The sequence below is a fragment of the Amphiura filiformis genome, chromosome 5, assembly GCF_039555335.1.
Source record: "Amphiura filiformis chromosome 5, Afil_fr2py, whole genome shotgun sequence".
Taxonomy (NCBI): domain Eukaryota; kingdom Metazoa; phylum Echinodermata; class Ophiuroidea; order Amphilepidida; family Amphiuridae; genus Amphiura; species Amphiura filiformis.
In genome coordinates, this window is record NC_092632.1 from 57,857,151 (window position 1) to 57,877,610 (window position 20,460).

The window sequence follows — 20,460 nt, forward strand, 5'->3', positions numbered from 1 at the left end:
ATTAATTAAAATAAACCAGATCTTATTAGCATTTTCCACAATCAAAATTTCTCCCTCAGGTGTATTTCCTTTTCGTATATACCCATGGAAAGAACAGCATCATTTGGTGCAAGCTTTCAAAGTGATTGGTGATACTATTGTGATTATATTAAGCAAAGTGATGATACCAGTATACTAGTTACCTTTAAAGTATGGATTATGTTACTCATATGAAATATAAACTAGTGTTATTTTTATGATATTCTAGACTTATTTTTTATCATTTCTGAATATTCAATTCCATTTTATGCACCAGCTGTTTGAGTGAAAATTGAACAGAATCCCTTAAAAATAAACTGTGCATAATTTGAAACATAACATTAAGTGTAGTGTTACTGAAACTAAAGTTGAATTCACGGAAAATATGGATGCATGCGTGGGTGGTTAATTATTTAAATGATAGAATCAAATGAAAATGTACACTTTAAAGAGATGTGAACTCATTTTGTGAAAAGGAGCCGTGGGGAATATTTTGAAGGGAGTGAGGAATTGAGATGATCTTGACAAAAAAGGCACTCTTAGTTTTGTAGTTTTCCTTTACCTGCGGAAGAGCAGATGTATGGTGTAATAATACACATTTCTAAATTGGAAGAGGTGTGTGGTTTCATCGTTGATCATATTTTTATCATGTTCTAATAATTTTAATGATGAAGTGCTTTGAACTTTTAGTCTATTAGTGACTGCTTTGATATAAATTGATTCTATTTTGCCAGGTAGATAAAGAAATGCAAGTGACAAGAAACTTAGAAAAAAAACCACAAAACATGAGACATGGCTTTTAAAATCATGCTGGGGTGATGCTGAACTATTTTAAGGATGTTTTTCTACGAGTAGATAAGTGTATTATTAGATAAAAGTTTGTTTACGCTGTTTTTTTAACCTAAACAAGCGCAAATAGGTTAAAATGACCCACAACATAAAATCCATCCATCCACATCACTGCTGCAAGTTGTGTAAAGTCGGAAATTGTTATCTTGCCCTAGATAAAATGTACAGTCCGAGGAAGCCTAGAATACAAAGCTGACAACACCATCTATAATCTCCACTCTCTCGTAAAATGTCACTCCGGACAAATCAAACATATTGTATGTCATTATGCGCTCTTTCTCGGTTTCAAACTTACATCAGAAAATGTTTTGTGGCCTCAAAAACAAGCACACATTTAATCGACTGGCTGCAATTCTATATCTGACAATACTTCAGATTACAATTTCTAGCTTTTAGAAAACAAGCCATGGCGTGGCATCGCATATTGTAAATCATCGTCGTGCTTGTCCATTATTCAGTGTGGATTTTGCCTATCATTGGGAAAGTTCAGTGCAGTATTTGGCTGGACCAAATTGGCTTTCAAAGTGGCTATTTACTATGCTAGTCGGTGCAAGAAACGGCGTGTCCGTTTACATCTAGCATGTCCAGTCATGATAAATCTGATTCGCTCTCTCGCGATGGGAGCTATAAACAACCTCAATGTTTGCAGAAAGTCCACTTTTTCATGGCTATTCACAAAATGCACTTTGCTTCAAAACAGACTTATTCTGTAATTTGTTCCCTTGAATTTCACAAAATTGAAAGAAAATATTTGACAGTGTACACAAGGCCTATTTTTCATATAGAATCAGTTGAAAATAGTGCTTATAATCAAAGTAGTATTAAGCTCTGATTTAAATTCACTATATAGGATGTATGAGTAACATAATTTGTCCTCTTTGATTTTCTACATTATGTGTAAGGTTTCATATTATGTTTGCAAAAATATGAAAATTCTTTCAATGACCCTGCAAAGAATATGCACATAATATGCAACTGAGCACTGACTGAAATCAGGAATAGCATTATAGTAGAGTATGGCGAAAAGTGCATATATCTTGAAACTGCAAGTTAAACGTGGATGAGTGTTGTTGTAGTTTTGTCGTTGTGTGAGCTGTGAACTCGACCTGGTTTTGAGCACTGAATAGAGGATCCTACTTGGCAGGCATCTCAGGTATTCTGTTATGATGTTAGATGAAATAGAGAAGAATCTGGTATAGTTATATAGGATGTTTAGTTAGCTCATATAAGGAACACTCCAGGATTGTTTGTATTTTCTTGTGTCTCATCTATGCGAAAAAATGGAATGCTATTTTTGCTTTGTTCAATATTTTGTATGGAATTGCAATCAAGCGGTGACAGGAAAGTGAGTAATAGAGCTGGAATCTTGTTCTGATGCTACTATGTGAACATTAATTGATGGCAAATCTTTTCATCATGTGTTTTGCTGGCAGCATGTTAAGAACATGAATGGGGATGCAATCAGAACTTAGTCACTTACTGATGGTTTAATGCATACAGTATTCCAAATAATGCCATTTCACACCCTTACCTATACCCTCTAATCCAGATGTGTTGCTTAAATCATTGAATCTTGTCGACACTATTAAAGTGAAATTCAAAACTTGAGTTTCACTGAAACTTAAATTGGCAAACCTTTGTAGCATTATGTCCATGTGAGTTATGAATGTTTCATTGCTATGTGAGTGAACAATGTCTTTGTGCACTGCATATAGCTCATGTTATGATGACACTGGGTGATGACACAAGATATCTATTTCATTCATTGTATGCAAAAGCTGTGTTACTAATCAAAACCAAGAACCTCTCACTAGGATCACCAATATACTCATCTATCAGAACCATAAGTGCCACTCCGGCTTTAAATGTGTGGGGGAGACAATCAGCCTGAATTGACAAAAAGTAGGTGAAAAGAACAAAAAATGGGTAATTTTGCTATAAGGTGGGGCACATCCCCCTGGGATCGATGCCCATGATCAGAACACAGTTGTGTATAAACAATATGATTGCACATTCACTGAATGACCGTTGAATGTATTGGGTGCAAAAACTCATACTCTATTTCGGGTCAAATTTTGAACTATGGTTGTCCAGTGGAGGTTAAAGCCATAATGTGTGATTTGCTCCACAGGGATACCCTCAATTTTTCTTGAATTTCTACTTTTTGCATGATTGTAATGCGCAATGGTGTACTAAAATACCATGTGAAAGACTTTAAAGCCTGAAATGCTCTAATTACAGTAAAATTAAAAGTTTTTATATTAAATCCAGAGATCTCCAGTTTTATTCAGAGTATACCGATCGAGTGCTTAGTGCTAACATGTCAGCTCATGTGTACATTGTATCATTGAATCAGTGATGTATAAATTGTGTGCATATCGCAATTCATCGTACGTCATTGTTCTGAGATGAGGTGGTGCTGGATTCAAGGCCCCCCCTCCCCACATTGTCATTAGTTTGCTCTCATAGAAAAATAATGGTAGTAACTGGGTTGCTTTGAAATTCGCCTGGTAGTTTATAGTGCTACTTTTCTTAGCGTACCTTTCTGAAGCTTATCGATGCAATGGATTATCATGGTCATGTCTAGGGTTTGCAATACTTAGCAGCAAGTCACAGAATTGTTGTTAAATAGATTATGGAATGACTAGGGAACACAGTGGTCAGCGACAATTTATCAAGTACGCAGAGGCCTTGTAGAATAGGTAATGTACACTTATTACTAAGGGTTTTTGCATGTGTGAATTCCAACGTGTCGAGCCATACTGATGTACCGGCAACATTCATAACATAGCATCGTATCAGTGCCAGCTGATACACACTGCACCTGGTGGAGACATTACGCTTTGATCATCTTACCGTAATAATGAACCAACCGACATAAAAATCTATGCTTGTGAATGTTACTTCTATGTCATGTGATCTATGTCATGTGATCATATCAGATCAATATCAATGGACAACTAATATGCATGTTTCACCATGGAAGTACTCGAGTACTTCCATGGTTTCACCAAGCAACTATACAACACAGTCTGATCAAATCTTGACAATCAAGGAAGCAATCATAATGCTTTGATTAATCTTGCCTATCTACATGTAGGATCTTGTAGTATTGTTATGAATTACAATAAGTTCAAAATAGGAATCGCTTATTTGGGCTCAATTGAGTGTATAGGCCACATGTATGATTAGTGCTCAACAGATTATCAGATCGGATATTGTATCAGCTCAATATTTGCAATATCGGTATCAGATCGGTAAAAAAAAAAGTAGGTCCAGTGGTTCTCCAAAGTTGCCGAAAACGTTACCAATATCGGATCGGATATCGGCTGATATTATAAAATCGATATCGGATCGGTAGACAAATGCCATATATTGGTTGAGCCCTATGTATGATTTCATGAAAGTACCGTAATCACTTTCATGTAATTTGTTGCATAGAAGGATGCGCACCACCAATAAAGAGGGTTTTTCACTCATAGAAAATACTTTTTTTTTCAAGTTGAACTAATATGCTGAAGCTGTCATTTGTGTCAGTCTGTGGTTCATATTAAGAGTTCTAATGTAAGACTCTTTACAGCTAGTCACCCAGGCAAATAAAGATCTTGTTGAATAGATTAATCAGGTTTGTTGATTTAATAAACATTTTGGATTTTTTGAATTTTTACTCACTGAGATATTTCGTCCCTCACATCCGAGGATTTCATCAGATGATATGGTCATCTGATCCACTTTCCTGGGAAACTGGTTTCTAGTTCCTTAGTCTCAGACTTCAAGAGTGGATCAAATAAGTCACATATACGTGAAAGACAAATTACAATAGTGAGTATGAATTCACTGTAATTGTCAAGCTAAAAATTCAAAATGTTTACATTTTATACCGTGATTGCCATGTTTACAACTCTTAATTGCCAATGGGCGACTAGCAGAAAGAGCCTGCGCTACAAGATAATGGTAATTGTATCTCCCACTTTACAGTGGAGCGGCAAAAACTCACTAGCGATAGCATCAATGTCATGTATGTGGATTGAACAAACAAATCTTAGAATATGTGGAAATATTGCTTGTTGTCCGGGCAGGATTTGATGTACATAGTAGAAAGGCTCATTTCTCACATTTGTGCTAAATTTTGATAAACCACATATAATCATCTGTGATATAATCATGAAAACACTCAACATTTTCTGAGTCGTATAGCATAGGTTAGACCCAACGGCACCACAGGGGTGCACCAGAGCTACCAACTAGTACATATTTTCTGAATTTTGTACCGAAATCAATCAAGAACACCAAATTGATTTTGTTTTCTGTTATAAAAGGACAGGATTTTCAAAAGTATGATAAGTAAGGCTTTTTGTACTGCACTTGGCCCAAGGTGCACTTGCAGCCTTTTTACCTTACATGAAATTATTTTGTTCATAGCAAGAAAATTGCAATATGGTTATCACAGTTATCTCTAGAAAGTAGAGTTTCTTAAAGATTTTTCAGTTGATAAGAACTATCAAGACAGGATCTCAATAGGATATGCATGAAATTGACAATATAACCTGCCAAGTCTGTGAAAGAAATGAATTAACAAGTAAATTGGTTCAATTTGCTTTTATTTTGTTACAAGTAGCATATGACTCAATCCTCCAACGGCTAGATGTGAGCAAATATAGACATCAACGATATCATTTGACATTTCTGACATGTCATTAAAATCATGCACCAACAGATTGGTTTCATCTTTTCTCTTTTCCTCTCATAAAAATATCAGGATATTGCAAATTATTTATGGAAAGACTCTGTTTTCTTGCAGGAATCAAAGTGTTCTTTATGGATCTCAAGACTTCTGTGATGTAGGCTTTTAAAACTTATTGGGTATTTTATTCTGAAATGTTTTTTAATTTCTTGATTCTTTCCTTCATATAATATATCACTTTTTAAGATTTTGTAACACAGTATGCAAGAGGTACATAAATAGACACCATATGTTATCATTTGCCATTTATAATTTTATTCAATTTGAAATTCAAAGCCAAGCTCACACCTACTGCACCTGTTTAATAATAATCCTATTACACAACACAATCCCTAAAATTGAGCACAAGACTCTTCAATACGGCAACAGTGCATCGAGTAGTAAACTCCCCATCAAAGCTACGGAGTTCTTTAACAGTTTTGCCAAGGGCTCATTTTGTGCAACTGCTGAGTAGCATGCACAAACCCTGTAGAGAGGGAGATGAGAGCTCGAAGCAAAGCTCTGTCGCTGGGCTGGCTGTCAAGTTAGAAACCTGACCCAGATAATGACGTCTGACTGTGCCCCGAGGCCCCGCCAGCGATATTCCCTTCTCTCAGTCGGCATCCCTGCCAACTGATCCGCGCCACACAGCACCAGTTACAGTAGATTAGATCTTGAAATGGCCGGGCTTTTCTGTTTAATTCAAAGTGAAGTATCCATTACACTGCTAGGTTTTCTCCTTGGTTGTTGGGCAGAAATACAAAACCAGCAATTTGTGTACTCCCTATTGATTTGGCCTGGGGCTGGCTTTTCATGCACTCAATAGCAGGTGTATTGAAGCAGCTAGTTTTGTTCTGGGAAAAAGACTAATGCAGAGAGAGTGAGAGAGATTCAGAGAGGAGGCAGCATGCGTGGTAAAGGATACCTGTTCATAGGAAGTCAAGCTATCTACTGAAGATAACTGTTAACTGCTTTAAGTAAATTGTTAACTACTTTTAGTAAAGTTAACTAGAAATTAAATTTTATGTTTCAGTATGCACAGTTTTGCACACATCGTAAACAAGTATCAATCAAACATTTGAAACTAATTTGTATCATGATTTTCATGTGGTGCATGAGGAGCAAAAAGTTTAAAAAGTATTAAACTTTGTTGGGTGGTGGTATTTTTTGCAGATGATATCCCTTGATAAAAAAAGACACTTCTAGTCATGCCGAGGCAAAATGAGCGAAAACAAAGTGTATGACAATACTGCTGTGTTTTGCATCACTTTGGTTTAATAATATACTGAACTTGAACAGTGTATGACATAATCTTGAATATGTTTGTATAGATTTAATTTGAGTAATTAAAAGCAAATAAAGACTATGCATGAGCATATAATTGGTTAACCCACACCTGCGGATTGTGAATTTTTCTCTCTTGGTGGGGCGTTACATTTCTCTCTCGGCATAAAAATTGATGTTGTTCATTATAGCCTGCCGTCTCACTACCGTCGAGTTAAGCTTAAGCTAGATTTCTCTTATTTCCTCTCATTCTATTCTCTCGCTCTCTCTCACTCATTCACTCACTCATTCTCTGCTGGCAATTGAGCAAAGACACAGTAAGAAACCTGAAAAGCACCAGAATCAAAACGGAGTGTGTGTCAGACCGTATAACATGTCAGGCAAAATACAAACAGCAGGAGAAAGATGATATTGTCAGAAGAGGCGCTCGGCAGTAATGCACGTTAATCCTTTACACACGCTACACTACTTCTTTACTTGCTCTCTTGTCTCAATGAAGAAAAAAAAGGCACTTTAAAGAAAAATCTCGGTGAAGTTTATATTTTACCAAGTGGAATTTGATTCTGAAATGGAAGAAGAGATACATACTATAGAGCTGCTAATCTGAAACTTGAGGTATTTAAACAAAACCTTGAATGCTTGTTGAATTTCTAAATCTTAATCAAAGTGGCATATTGAAATGGAAAAAAAACTTGAATAGAAACAGGTGTATAAGGGAAAGAAGACAAGGTTATTACAGGTAGTAATGGTTGTATTTGTAAGGTAAAGATGGATGATTGGGCAAGCATACTGGCTATTAGTGGCCAGAGGCTTTCAGCTTTACAGTCTTGTCTGTTTTCATTGAAATTAATGGACTTGGTGATTTGGTTTTGACATTTTGTCTAACTGATGTTGTGTGAGCAACTAGTAGATTTGTTTTTGTGCGTTATTATCCGGCTTGACGGTAATGAACAGAGTGTGTAGTTTTTATAAAGCCTGGAATGGCTGAGTGTAGTTTATAAGACTCATCAAGGCTGTAATTTGATTGTCGACTCGCATGGTGTGTAGTAAGATTCATGCCATACTCTATTATCAATAATAGATGGGTAAGATGTAAGAAAATAACTTGGATGATTAGTGAACACTTCAGCAGGGAGGAATGAAATTAAGTCGGGAAAGTTAAAAGAGTTAGAAGTAGAGAATATATTAGGATGAACAGTTTAGTTGTAGCTGTTTCTAAGTCAAAACTGAAACAATGATAACATTGAGATGGACATGTATTATTAATGGATGTTTGGGACATTTGTCCACCATTGTGGTTCTTCCTATGTATTTCTTTCAAAATATATGATGGTTTAAGTACAATAGCAATTGATAAATTGAGTCGGGGTAATTTTAATCAATATTTACATGGACTACTTTTAAGTGGTACAAGTTATAATACATTACATTTGGTTATATAATATCAGCAGCATTCTGCACATCATCAGATGGGCCTCTATGTCTTTCCTCTTCGACAGACTCATCTCGATTGAAGAAAATACCGGCATCGATGGAGTGGTAACTCGGGTTGCATCATCCGAACCATTATGCCCCTTGGGCCCAAGTATCTATCTCATCATCAGCAGTCATTTTCTAGAAGCGTCAGGATAATTTACAGAAGCCATGGTGCATTCATGAGCTCTATTTACTTGATACCGGCATTTGTGCCGTGCATACATCCGTGGTAATTTGCACGAGTACCTCAAGGCAGACTGCCATCTCCAATGACAGGTAGAAGGCTATTAAGGGAGAGCACAATCCTGCATGATACCCTTCCTCCCCTACAGCTATTACCAAGTGCCAGGCTTCCAAAATAGTGTCAATCATTTATGTTTTTGTACTATGCTACACCAAGGAGGATCGAGAGGAAAAAAATGTCAACTTTTTATAAAATGCTAAATTTGAAATTGATTTGCACTTTTCTGACATGCCTTTTTTCTTCTAAGAGATGATTTAATAAACAGTTGCAAAACAGGGAGATCAATTTACACGACTCAAAAGAATATATTAGAGTATGAAAAGATGGAAACAAAAATAGCCGGTAGGCACACGACAATTTCTTGTTGACCCCGCCCTCTGCCATGTCTACCACCACCACTATTATGTGGAACATAGGAACACAAAAAAGCAGGTGAGGATTGGTAGTTACCCGTAGGCTTCTGATCTGCTTCACTGGTATGCCCTTCCCATGTGTCTACGGTTACATAGGTTTGCTGTAGGGGCTTGATGGGAAACTCCGGTCTTGTTGTTGTGATTGTTGGAATAGCTTGGAATGTGAGAAAACAATGAACTTTGGCTCTCAATGATTTCTTTCTTAATGTGGGAGTTACCAGAAAGTGTGAAGTACATGAAAATTATAAATGGATTCCATGCAAGAAAAGTCTTAAACTTCTCAAAGTCAATCTTAGTGTTATGTAGAAAACTTGTCTTTCTTTTTACATATCTCGTAATCAGGGTTCCCACTAAGGCCGTACAGCATGCATTTGGAGCATAATAATATGATGCCTTGGACAAAACTCTCAATAAATGGTCAAATTGGTCTATCCTTAGACCGGAACTCTGCCGCTAAATCATTGCTATTGGCAAGTTGATATTGCATACCATATACTGTATAAGTGGTTATTTTCGCGTAGTTATTTTCGCGAATTGGAGTGAGAGAGACATTTTTGGGATTGTTTTTTTCGCGATTGCCTAGTCTTGCCCTATACTTGCAATACATTTATACATATATTTGCGAGGTGTTAATTTCGCGGATGGCACTCCATTCGCGAATTTCCGCGAAAATAAAACCCTCGCGAAAATTACCACTTATACAGTACTCAGAGGAAAGTCTTAAAAAGGTATTTTTAACTTACTAGAATTTTTCTTTTCATCACAATAGGAGAAAAACCATACATGACCGAAACCTGATCTAAAGATGTAAATGCTGCATAATTTGTCCCAAGAACTCATACTGCGATTCAAATGTGATAAATACAGTGAAGGGTAAAGTGCTGTGCCTGTCTGGGCTCTTTCAGGGGTTATTGTACTAAAAACAAGTATATCAGTTTGGATTCTTGGCAAGTTTAACCATACTGAAGGACACTTTATATAATATCTGTGTACCTTTAATTACTTACCATTTTAATATGGTTTGATTCCTATTGAGTCTTGTGGTTTGATTCAACAAGGGACAATAAATTGATACTATTTTGATAAGGAGCCATAGCAGCCCAGGTATTTCATATGATCCATCCTGCTTGTATGTTTGCAGCGGTCTATGTACCAATGATTGCGTATTATGCATCCGCTAATGGCTTACGGTATTGTTTGGAGAGAAATCGGAGAGTTCCTGGCCATAGGGCTATTATGTCTATTGAATACCTTTGTCACGTTGTAACCTTACTTCCTAAAAATAATAGGCCACCACATATTAGCAGCCCATGCAGACTCAATTTGGTATGCCAGAGTAGACCACGGAAACCAAATACGATATGTGAGAATCGTTATGAATGTTTGAATACTAATCTGTGTTTGGTTTGATGCCTTGTGTTTGATGTGTATGAGGCTCTTTTAGTAAACTGTGTGGGTAAAATGAGAATAAATTGGGTGATTTCAACCATGATGGACAGTGCATACAGGGTGTTTCATAATCAGGATAATGACTTTGTTTGTTTACTTGGTTGAACCAAACTTTTCCCAAGTTTTGTTAAAAGGACTTCATTAAGTCTGAATTTAATTGGCAACATATTAAATTCAAACTTCCGCTCTCCCCCATGGCATATTTAGATTTGGGTATTAAATGGTGAGTACTCCGTCTTGAGGGGACACTAAGCTATCAACCCTGTGCACAGCGAGCCATACCTGTACATGTAGCTGTAGTCAGTTTCTAAAAGAGTAGTGTGTTAACCCCTGACTGTCCCAATCTCCTCTCATCAGTGTTATTTGGATATTCACAATTCTATATGTGCTAATGGCTATGGTCTTTGAGGCAGTAACATGATTCTGATATCCACTATTAGCATCAATCCGTTTTGAAATGTGGGGGACAATCGGCCTGAATTGACAAAAAGTGGCTGAAAAGAACACAAAATGGTTCATTTTGCATAAAGGTGGGGGGCACATCCCTCCTGTCCCCCAGCGTTGATGATGCCCATGATATCCGCTATGAACAGTAATGGTTTGACTCCTCTGGAAACAGCACTATACAATCACATAAATAAATATCATCATGTAAAGTATTTTCATTTTTTTCTCTGAGCATGTTACAATTCCAGTGACGATTTAAGACCGAAATGATTTTCCTAAATGTTGTGCTTAAATCAAACATGTTTTATGACACCAAGTTTACATGGATACCTTAAAACTGTATGGTGTACCTGGTATTTTATGTTGCTCAGAAACAAACATGGTGTCATCACTAATCTTTTATTGATAGCTGTATTGGTGACTATTATTTACTTGAAGGTGATAATAAACAGTGATAAAGAAATTAAAATCAATTAATCCCCTGTAGCAAGACATATTTAAGGTGGTATTGGAGGCATTTTCTAGAAATTAGGAAATGCTTTGCTTTAAACAGATAGTAGGGTAAAGTACACTAATCAATATGCCTTTTGTTTGGAGCAAATCGCATAATACATCAATTTATATTTTCTTTGTATCCATCCTATTGTTTTTGTCAATAATCGATATAGTTAATGAGCTAAAAGGACTGGATAGGCTCATTAATATTATGTAATTTTGCCAATATTTTGCAAAAAATCAATGCATAAATGTTCAGGGTACTTTTATTTTGCATACTTTTGCCCTGAAACTTGGTCAAAGTGTTTCTAATATGTTCTAATGTATTATATAGTGAAGCAGCCCTCTAATTGGCATATTTGCATAATTAATGAACTAATTTGTATAAATGCTAAGTAGTTATGCAAATTAGAGGGCGGCTTCGCTATATAATACATTGGAACATAATAAGAAACACTTTGACCAAGTTTCAAGGCAAAAGTATGCAAAATAAAAGTACCCTGAACATTTATGCATGGATTTCTAGCAAAATATTGGCAAAAATTATAATTTTTCAATCCATTTAGATTGATTCCTGTCATCAATCATTAAAAAGAGTGAAATATATTTTTGAGTAAGTTAAGAAGTTAAATGTTACCAAGCTGAATTTTTTTCTCCATAAATAGTTAAGTATGTTTTATTAAATGGAATGATTTCAATATTAAATTATACCCAATATTTTTAACTACCTTAAATGTGAATTTGACACAATTTGTAGGCTGTAGAATGTGTTTTCTTTCTCAGAAGTGCACAGAGATAAGTAAACAATGCTTATCAGCTAAAATACCATGAACACTAACTCTGTAAAACCTTTTTATTTTTTATTTTTTTTAATCAAAGCCATTATCTACTATGGAAACCTAAACCTAACAGAGCTGCATGCATTTTTCAATTTGCACTGTAGCTAGCTCTTAACTTTGATCAAATAAAGCTGCAGTGTGACCATCAAAAAAAGGTTGCTATGCAGAACATATCCAATATGGATACCTAACCTGTCAAACATGTGCATTTTTCAATTTTGTATACTCTGGCTGGCTTTTAACTTTACACAAATAAAGCTGCAGTGCAACCACCAAGCTGAAGGTTGCTATGCATATGGACAATAATGCTCATTCTGTTGGCTCCTCTGCCTTCTACTGACTAACTAAAGTACCTGGAATAATAGCATTCAGTCAGAGCACAAAAATGAGATGAAAATAGCTGCTTCATAGTTATTTTGCAGGCTGCAAAATATGCTTTAATTTATATACTATGTAAATGTAAGAATTAAGCAAATTTATAAAACAATGAATTTTGTCTCAATAGTAAAATTAGTTGTGGGTCTTGTTCTGAAACTACAATGACCTGTTGCATATTTCTTCATCATATTTGTCACTTGCTTCCTTTTAAATAAAAGTATCCTGAACATCTGCCTGCATGGATTTTTAGCAAAATATTGGCAAAAATTGCATATTATTGAGCTTTTCTCGTCATTTTAGCTCATTAACTTTATTGATTATTGATAAAAACAATAAGATACAAAGAAAATATAAATTGATATATTTTGAAAACCATATGTTCAATTTGCTTCGAACAAAAGGCATATTGATAAGTGTGCTTTGCTCTATACGCACCTATTCTGTTTAAAACATGCATAGAGCACTTCCAAAATGCCTCAAATAGCACCGTAATCATAAATGATAATTGACTATTAGTATTATAATAATAGTAATAATCTTATGTACTCTCTGTATACACGTTTCATTGATAGAAACAACATTATAAAGAAAACAATAATACCCATGTAATTAATGGATTCGTTAAATGTACTACTATCTTATGAAGACCGCATTGAGGAGTCTACCCAATAAAGAAAGTACTGGAGTTTGCTATCTTATGAAGACAGCACATCAGGAAATCTACCCAATAAAGAGAGTACTGAAGTTTGCAAATGCCCTGCTATCTTATTAAGACAGCATATCAAGAAATCTACTCAGCAAAGAGAGTACTGGAGTTTGCCGATGCCCTGCTACCTTATGAAGACAGCACATCAAGAAATCTACTCAGCAATGAGTGCTGGGGTTTGCGAATGCCCTGCTATCTTATGAAGACAGCACATCAAGATATCTATCCAGCAAATAGAGTAATTCAGTTTGCAAATGTCCTGCTATCTTATGAAGACAGAATATCAAGAAATCTACTCAGCAATGAGTGCTGGGGTTTGCGAATGCCCTGCTATCTTATGAAGACAGCACATCAAGATATCTATCCAGCAAATAGAGTAATTCAGTTTGCAAATGCCCTGCTATCTTATGAAGACAGCATATCAAGAAATCTACTCAGCAATGAGTGCTGGGGTTTGCGAATGCCCTGCTATCTTATGAAGACAGCACATCAAGATATCTATCCAGCAAATAGAGTAATTCAGTTTGCAAATGTCCTGCTATCTTATGAAGACAGAATATCAAGAAATCTACTCAGCAATGAGTGCTGGGGTTTGCGAATGCCCTGCTATCTTATGAAGACAGCATATCAAGAAATCTACTCAGCAATGAGTGCTGGGGTTTAAATGAATGCCCTGCTATCTTATGAAGACAGCACATCAAGATATCTATCCAGCAAATAGAGTAATTCAGTTTGCAAATGTCCTGCTATCTTATGAAGACAGAATATCAAGAAATCTACTCAGCAATGAGTGCTGGGGTTTAAATGAATGCCCTGCTATCTTATGAAGACAGCATATCAAGAAATCTACTCAGCAATGAGTGCTGGGGTTTGCGAATGCCCTGCTATCTTATGAAGACAGCACATCAAGATATCTATCCAGCAAATAGAGTAATTCAGTTTGCAAATGTCCTGCTATCTTATGAAGACAGAATATCAACAAATCTACTCAGCAATGAGTGCTGGGGTTTGCGAATGCCCTGCTATCTTATGAAGACAGCACATCAAGATATCTATCCAGCAAATAGAGTAATTCAGTTTGCAAATGTCCTGCTATCTTATGAAGACAGAATATCAAAAAATCTACTCAGCAATGAGTGCTGGAGTTTGCAAATGCTATCTTGTGAAGATAGCACATTGAGGAATCTACCCAGTAAAGAGAGTACTGAAGTTTGCAAAAGCATGCCCTCAGTATACGGTATATACTAACTATAGCACATCAACATGGTCAAGGAATATACTCAGTATAGAGAGTACTGCAATTTGCAAATGACAAACTATTGTAGCACATTTACTTGGCAAAGAGAGTACTGGAGTTTGCTGCTATCTTATGAAAACAGCACATCAAGACATCTACGCAGCAAAGAGAAAAGAATAATGGAGTGTGCAAATGAAGCTGTTTATGATCATGGACGTGATCCGACACTTCGTTTTTGCTCCAACTTGTTAAATATAATTGCATTACTGACTTCATGCATTATATAAACTCAATCTGTGTGCACTTGTTTCTTTGAAAAAATATAGGTTTATTTATCACTTATGCATGACATGAATTAATTAAAACACTTTGTATCTTCTGGAGACAGCACAGTTACTGTTGCATTTAGTTCTCAAAAACTCAACAGTTGGTAAAATATATCAAATGTTGCCACAATGTGTAATCCTATATGTTCAGAATATATGACAAATGTTTACAAACTCAATTTTTGATTTTCCTGCAAAAGCATAAATACATTGAAATATCCTCTCATATTACAATCTTCCTCTGACACACTTTTCCTCTGCTTTTTTGCCGAGTATAGAAAAGGTTTAAAAAATGAGTTGAAATTGAATCTAACTTGATGCATCTAAAGTCTTCAAATTACATGAGGTAGCTTTGGCAGGTAGTACACCTTATTTCTCTGACTTCACCGGAGTAAAAAATCCATGGTGAGATTGTGTGTCGATTTCCAAACAGCATTCTTTGATAACCTAGCGATTGGAAAGTGTCTTCTTGCAGGTAATATTAGGAGCGATATTGATACCACCGTATCTATGGACACATGATAGATAGTAGTGTAAATAGAATACCGGAGACCTACGTGTGAACTCCACGTCCGTTGCTAGCCATGCTTACCAAAGCTTTGCACCGGTTCAAGGTTTCATGTTTGGCTCAAACTGTTGTATATGAGTATTCAGTAAGCGAGGAGTACTTGGAACCAGCAAAATTTGTTATAAAAGAAACTAGATATTTACTGATAGTATGCACTATTATGAGCTTGAATTTGTTTTGCAATAAACAATATAAGTGATGATATCATTGCATCAAATTTCCTCATATTCTAGACCATTGTCTCTGATCACAGCACTATCTGCATGGAAACTCTTATCTGGAAGTGTAAGATGATGCAACCTATGGTATTCATTGCAGGACTGTGAATAAAAAAATGGAGTTACAAAACTACATGATAAAAAAGAAGGAAATGAATAATAGTGTTATGTAGTTGCCCTGGGAAAAATGTTTCCAACTTCTATTTGAACCTTGTTGAAAAATATGAGATAGGCCTATTATTTATTTTGAATAAAAAATGTTTTTTATAGATTGGTATGTGATATCTGTCTATGACTTGATTATTAATAATTTTCATCAAATTTTGATGACAGGGGTCAATGAAGGGTCTAGTGTTATGACAAGTACAAAGTGAAAGCTGGACGATTTTTGGTTCTGACTAGGGGGTAAATATATGGATTAAAGCTCAAGTTTGGGGAACATTTGCCCCTCCACCCCACCCCACCTTGCCACCACCAGTCGCCACTCGTCCACCACTGAAATCAAGCAGCTAATCGCCTTGCACGCTGATACTACAACTTAGATTTAGGCAAGTTGATATTTTTGTGCTCGTCATATTTACTCTCTAAATGTGAAAGAGTGAAAAATCACTCAAAAAGAGTGAAATCTCACTCTTTCAAAGAGCCATCTGAGTGACAGACAACTCTTTTAGAGTGAAGCTCACTCTCAAGAAAGAGTGAAAAAATTCACTCGGGAAAAGAGTGAATCAGAAAAGAGCATTTATTTATTTATTTATTCATTTAGGCCTATTTTATATACAAGAATATCACAGCAGTTCATAACAGCTACTATGTGCTTTAAATTGTTGTGAGGCTAGGCCCCAGGTTAGGGTAGGGCCCGGTCTAGGAATATTGAACTGACCAGTCTAAAGCTTAAGCACATACACAATATGTTGAACTTCAGTGTGGGATGAATGATGAAAAACTATGGATTTAGTGAAGCTAATAGTCAAACTGTTCAATGGTGAGTACACTTAGGTGTAGGACATAACACTTGGCAAATACCATGTTTACGGTCACAGTCTGGAGAAGCGTGATGCACGTAACCTACATAAGCTTACATATGCGTACATGTAAACCGGCACTGGGCGGTAACAAACTGCTCACATATGACTTAAGCTTACTGCGCCGTTGTCTCCAGACCAAGTGTATACTTGCTACGAAAGTTATGACCTACACATAAATGTAATCACTATTGAGTATGCTGTCTATTTCTTCATCAAATCCGGTTTCTTTTCGCCATTCATTCACACACTGTTCGCCATTTTGTTACACAAGTTCAACAAACATCGGCCGATTTTCGGCGCTTCTGATTGGCTGACAGTTCACTCCAAGAAAGAGTGAGGTTTTGCGCCACTTTTGAGCGAGTGAGGCTCACTCGAAATCGCGAGTGAAATGATGTGTACTGTTTTCACTCTTTTAGAGCTAAAACCCACTCTTTTAGAGCTACAATCCCGGACATAAGTCGTTCGAACACTTGTGTCAAGTAGGACTGTTTGAGACCGTATTTCTGATATACTTGACATATTAAAATTTTGCTTTCTTTGACGTGAAGTCTGAACCATTTCCTACTACTACAACCCTCCTCCCTGCCCCACCAATCAATGTTGGATGTTTCTAGGGTTCATGACCAAAAAAACAACCAACAACATTGATCAGGGGGAATGGGGGGCATATTTGAGGTACCCATGTTAAAGTGTTCGTACAATTATGACCGGGATTGTAACTTAAATTCACTCTGAAATTCAGAGTGGTTTTTCACTCTTTTACATTTAGAGAGTAGCATCGACCAATTGTGTTTCATATTATAGCAGTTAAACATTCATACACGAAGGATGGTGCATAAATTATAACACTTATAACGGTTTTTGAAGGCATGCAAAGTGCAGTTATGCAATTCTTGTGTTTATCTTATATCTAGAGTGATAAAATAAAACCTTGGATAAAAATTTGACTCATTGATATGAAGGGCACAACAAAATATCTTGCCAATATATCTTAAAAGGGCATTTCGTGATCCACAGCATCATCCCCTCACTTTTCTCAAAAAAAGTTGAGATTTTTATATCACTGGAAACCTCTGGCTACATAATGTTTATGTACAAAAGATTTCTTGCAGATTCATTCATTTAGCATTCTGGTATACTAGAACGAAATTACAACACATTCTATGGAGCAGTGTAATACACATAATCATACATAACTCATAAGCGCAAAATCGGAATCAACTGAAATTTTGGGAATAAGCTTTTTTTTTTTATATCTACTGAAAAGTGTCATAAAAAGAGGATGCTAGGATCACAAAATACTCCTTTAATTATGTTGTTCAGTATTCATCTCATTTGTAAAGGAATTCAGTATAAAAAAGGTGATCCTGTGCCATATACTGGGGTACACAAAAAGGTGGCTTTGTTACATTTTGATGTGCAGTTTGGATTTCAAAACACTGTCTCTTGAGTATTCCTTCACTTAGAAGATTCAATTAGGTCTTAAATTGAGGCTAATTTATTCTATATTACTCATGTTTTTATCCTGTTTTCAAATATTTTTCAATTATTTTCTTATGACGTTTGGCATGAAATGTGCCAAGGGTGGCTGAGGATTAGGGGAGGAGGATTAGGGGAGGATTCATATTGTAAATTTGATTTAAGAACCCCCCTTTAAAAATTTGAATCTAGTAAAAAAATGTCTAAATGAACTCCCAGACATCTAAACCAAGTGAATAAATACAAAAGTTCATTTAAAAGACCAATACTTGCTCAGAATGATTGTAAATGTGGAAAAAAGAGGTGGGGTTACATCCTCCTACTTTGTGATTGTTTTTGCCCGCACTCTCTCATTTTTTAACCGATTTCCATAAAAAAGGTGTCAAAATGCTCAGAAGGATGAACCACTTCAAATGAGATGTGTAGGTAAAATGTATGAACCATTTCATTTTTTTACTATGTAACACAAAGGTACCCCAGGTTGTGACACAGGACCAGGTGTAATATTGAGATCAGAAATGGGAACAACTGTTAAATTAGCTGATTTAACATGTTTTATGCTCCGTTACTTATAGCCAGATTCCCTCTACATGTAATACAATTGCATGGTATAAAAACTATATTGTATAATACAGGTAAATAGTATCAAATATTGCAACATTTTATGACAAGTAGGCCAACTTAATTCCACCTGACAGTTGTCAGAATACTTGATATGATATGAAGCAGAGGATTTCATGAGGTCAGACATGTTTATCACTCAGATAATGATAGATGGATGGATGGGTGGGTGCGACCATGACAACTTGTACTATGATCAATCCACTCTACCTGATTTCATCATGCAAATATCAGGTGGTATGCGCCATGCATTCTCTAAATTCAGTAAATTTCCATCGTCAACCGTGTAATTGAATGGGATTAATTTGAAATTTTAAAACGCTTGAAATATCACAAACAAATAGGCCTATGTTAATAAATAATATAAATACAAGCTAAAACCGTTGGGGTTCGATAATGAACCCCACAAAACTAACCGAGGATATAGAAAATACCATACGGCCGGGCGGTTTCACAAGTTGCCGGCTCTATCATGCCACTCGCCGCCTGGCAAATATTATACTGTGGATACCTCATGTTTACTTTAAATTATAGTTGATAGTTGCCAGAGAATAATATTTATGTGACTATGTAATTACCGGCTTATAGAAAATTGAATATGATATTACGATTGATTGTCAGAATGATGGATAGAAAATATCCTCATATATATAGCTTTTTTTTTAGATTCACATAATTATTTGAAAGTTTGTTTGTTAAAACAGTCGCTCCAAATGGAGACACGTTTGGGTCCTGATGGGACAAGGGTCAAACAAAATGCTTGATCCAGGCTAAAAAGCACATACTTGTAAGCATACTGGCCTATATGGAAAGAGATAGAAACAAAGTTGAATGCAACTCATAATCATGATAGATTTAGTCTTATCTACACTCTTCATGTGTTTTTATATTATTGATTACTAAGTAGTGTCTCTCACTTGTCACCAGATATGAAAATTTTTTGTTTCAGATTATGCTTTTCTTCAGATTATGCTTTTTTTCTAGCATAGATGAATAAATAATGTGTCATTAAAGCTTGCTGAGCATGGAAGTTTAACAATTATTCAAATGATCTAAATCTCTTTTTTCTTTTTTTTATATTTTTACAGAAAAGGCAACCTGAATTATGGAAGACATCTACAAATGGGAAATGGGTAAGTTTAAAACCTTGGTTTAGATGAAAACAGGATGAGTGACTAGTTCTTGACATGACTAGACTAGACTTCTCTGTGCCATACAACAGCTTATTGCATGATAGAGCCTATATTGCAGCCAACAAAATGTGTGTCTGCAAATCGGAAAATGAAGTCACATAGTTAAGTATCGCATCGCAATGGTCCTTGCAATGGTTATACTGGCCATGAAGTCTTTGTCAAAGACTACTCGCAATTTAGGGGGACACAAACCGCGATGCCCTACGAATTGTGAGTGGAGCGAGCAGCAAGCGGAGCGAGATGGTTTCCAAGAGTGTGTGGTTCCCAGTAGTTCCCTATGGATAATATAGGTACACGGTCTGTAGCATGGTCAGCTAAGAGGGTATGATATCTTTCATATGAGAGTTAAAAGCATGTATGTACTGTCTAACTTTCATACAGCTTGGAATGATGCAAAATGAAAAATATCCTCAGCTTTTAATAAAGATACCGCTTTTCAGTGTCATAGAAGTTCAGTGGATGTAAGTGGATT

The 20,460-nt window shown here is 36.0% G+C and overlaps 1 protein-coding gene across 1 annotated transcript in view; it reads left to right on the forward strand.

Annotated features, from left to right (window-relative positions):
* The window catches only part of LOC140153431 (uncharacterized), a 134,299-nt gene extending 114,370 nt beyond the window's left edge, over positions 1–19,929 (forward strand). Inside the window, exon 10 of the mRNA XM_072176185.1 lies at positions 19,884–19,929. The gene's annotated coding sequence lies outside the window, so the exon portion shown is untranslated. The remainder of the gene's footprint in view (positions 1–19,883) is intronic.
* Positions 19,930–20,460: the final 531 nt, after the last annotated feature.